This window comes from Montipora foliosa, chromosome 3, assembly GCF_036669935.1.
Source record: "Montipora foliosa isolate CH-2021 chromosome 3, ASM3666993v2, whole genome shotgun sequence".
Classification (NCBI taxonomy): domain Eukaryota; kingdom Metazoa; phylum Cnidaria; class Anthozoa; order Scleractinia; family Acroporidae; genus Montipora; species Montipora foliosa.
The window spans coordinates 44,682,853-44,686,314 of NC_090871.1; the positions used below are offsets into that span (position 1 = coordinate 44,682,853).

General features: G+C 38.6%; 1 pseudogene; it reads right to left on the bottom strand.

The window, feature by feature from the left end:
• Positions 1-587: 587 nt before the first annotated feature.
• LOC137995960 (uncharacterized) lies at positions 588-1,116 on the bottom strand (annotated as a pseudogene).
• Between the last annotated feature and the right edge of the window lie 2,346 nt (positions 1,117-3,462).

Below are 3,462 nucleotides of genomic sequence, written 5' to 3' on the forward strand. Positions count from 1 at the left end.
TTTAATGAGTGTCTTATACAACATGGCTACATATTTACGTTCAATTTTCTTGGTCAAAATATACCAAAATCCCAAGCTTAGTGAAATAAAGAATAGATCTACATAAAACGTGTTTTAAATTGATTAAGCTCGCATTTCGTGCTGTATCAAGTTTAAAACACTCTGAAAATTCATGTGTATGTCTTCCTTGTGAGTGCAGTAAGTTTTATTAATTTGTTGGAATTCATGTTTACATCAAGCATGCATATAGCATGCATGCATACAGTTGTGTTGCAAATGAGGTTCCCCCTGCTGGCTATAAGTTCTCAATAATTAAATGAGTCAGGTTAAAAAACTGGCTCTACTATCATACTCTAGCCATTATACTGGGTACAGTTTCCATAAAAAGCTAAATTTGCTTTTCTGTTTGCTTTTAAGTATAAAACACAAAGTTGAAACAACAAAAACAAAAAAGCACAAAATTGAAATCTAGAGGACAAGGTCTTTGCAGCTGGTCACCCGTTACATGGTCATGGTTACATTGGTTACATGTAACCCCGGTTAACAAGGTTTCACTTAAAGGTCAGATCACAATAGTGGGTGATTTATCAATACATCAGCGAGAGAAAATCCAAGTTATAAAAACATAAACACTTACCAATGAAAAACTCTTGCAGCTGTCTTACAATAGGCACTTCAATAAAGAATCGACCATCTGTCGGTACGCCTTGACCACAAATGTTGCAGGTCCTGTTTACTTAGGTACTATTATCACCTCTGCCATAATACGCGTTGCAGTAACTACAGTAGAAGTGTTTGACAATGTCGCCTTTGGCTTCGCTTACAAATTGAAACATTTTTTTTAACCATCGTTCTACAGTTATTTGGTCGGGGCCAGTGAGCTTCAACAACAGCAAGTAAATCACTAAATGCTTCATGAGTGAGCTTGTGCTTTAACACAAACGATAACAACAACACAACGCTTGAACTGCTCATAATAGGCGAACCCGAATAAAGCATGTCATTGTTTTCTCTTTCGTGCTCTTTTGAAGAAGATTCAGAGTCCGATTCTATGTTCTCGCAGTCGCTAAAAATATCCGATCCTGCCTCATCGTCCATAACATATCGTTCATACATTCATGCATTGTGAGACAATAGCTCATCTTGGTTGTCATCTTGATCACTCAGTAAGCCATCGCTCACTTCGTCAGATTCAAGCTGAATTGCTTCATCAATTTCTTGAGCTTGCTCTAAGCTGCACAATTCACTAAGGGATGTGTTTTCCGTTGTCTGAACTCGCTCATGACTGCAGCAGCTGTCATCGAAAAACCTGACAGACTCTTCGCCAAACATATCTTGAACGTTGAATTCGTTGAAAACGCACGGCGATCGATCGACGTTATGGGTGTACTTTTTCTAGTGTTTCGTCTTCTTTCTGTCGCGAACTTATGAGGGTTTGAGCAACGCAAAAATTCTTTGTAACGTCTTTTACGAGTACGTTTGTCCGCCATGTTAAGTTCAGTCTTCCTGTGAATCCTTCCACGTGATGAGCTCTTTTTGGCGCACGCGTTGCCAACAAAAAGAGCATGTGTCCTTTTGTTAACCAATAACGCGAATACTTCAAGTTTCTTCGCACATTCCACGCCAGCGCTGATTTCATCGACTTTCGATTAACTTTCTGTTTGTCTCAGACTTTCGATTATTGATTTCGCCGACAAGAATAGACCTGATGATGTGTGACCGAAATTCACGAAAAAGAAACGTTCCAGCACGTCTCAGAGAAGGTAAGTGACCAAGATCTTAATTGATGCATAACTCCTCGCTTGGAGTAAAATCTTGCACCACCATTCTGTTACGTTACCAGCAAAACTTTGGTGATCATTTTCAGTAATCGACAGATTTAAGATTTAATAGTTCATGTATTGACTTATATAAAATAAGCAATGGAATATACCATTTGAACATCTTTGTCAAAGCAAAGTTGTCACATCTATTCATGTGTTAAGCTTAGCTCTCGATCGATCTGCATGCATGTATTGTAAGCCAAACGTTTTTGGTATTGACCATGGTTTGGATGTCTGTGAAGGGGATGGAGAATGTAAGATTAATTAAAGTTAAAACTTGAGATGGAAAAATGAAAATCTCAGGGACCATCCATTTCTTTTCAGACTTCACCACTGACCTTGATTGAGATGTCTGTGTGAAGGAGGCTCATCAATGTATTATTTTTTACTTATCGACTTCTACAGAGACGTGGTACCTCATTTGCTACGAGGATGATAATAATTTAAGGGTTCTAGGAAGAGTGGAAATACGACACATTTTTCCTCATGACAATGATGATGCTATCAATGTTGGCGATATTGTCAGTGCCATTTGGATTCCAAATGGCCAATTCTATGATGCTAAAATATTACAAAAAGGAGGTATGTTTACAGCTACAGTTACAAAATACATGTTGTTATAAGCTATTGTTTGAAAGCTACATGTACCTTATTACACAAAATATGTGTAGTTTTGGAGTCTCAAATTTGAGGCCACAGTAGTATATTAATGATTAAGATCGAGCTTCAAAGAAGTAATTAAGTGCTGTCCCTCTTTTTAGGAGATCTCCCCCCAGAAAATGCATCATGATTTTATGACCCTATTAATACAATTTTTATTTTTATTTTTATTTTTGCAGCTGACAGAAATGAACTGATGAAGGGACGAGTGCATCTGGAAAAGGCAGCGAAGAATAATGCCAAGGAAGATTCAAGAGCCCAACAGAAAAGAAAGGACCCAGAAGATAGTACAGATGGGCAAAAGAAAAAGAAAAAGAAGCAAGCAGACAGTGCACAAGAAAAAGAAAAAAAGGCAAAAGAAAGGGAAGAGAAAAGAAAGAAGAAAGAACAGGATCAGGAGAGGCAAAAACATATTTTAGAAGCAAGAAAAGCTCAGGCAGCAGCCCGATTAGCCACCTCTTGTAACAATAACTTAACAGAAACTGAGGGCACAATTTTCACACCTCAACCTATTCTCCAGCCCAGTACCACTTCTTCTAGCAACTCTCAATCTCATAATAGCAACCATACCAGACTGCCAAACTTCACAACAACGGACTCCACCAGCCCATCCAACCTTCCATGTACCTTCTCCTGACAGTGACCAGAATGTCAACAGTAGACAGAATTCACCACACAGTACAGATAAAACTCCTCTGAGACCAAACAAGTCAGCAACACCCTCTCAGCCAAGAAGAGGCTTGCATTTTCAGAGTGCCATTGAAGATTTTACTGATGATGAAGTTAGTGATGAAGGTGAAGAAAGCCTTGAAGGGAGTGTCAGCACCTCTAGCAGTTCTAACTGGAATGAAGACCACAAACTTGAAGTTGAGGCTTTAAGAAAGCGTTTGGAGAAAGTTCACAAGAGGCTGAACATCGCATGTAAGTTTTTCCTGCTTTTCTCTTTTTCAACTGCTTATAGGTTGTTATAAGTTTTACC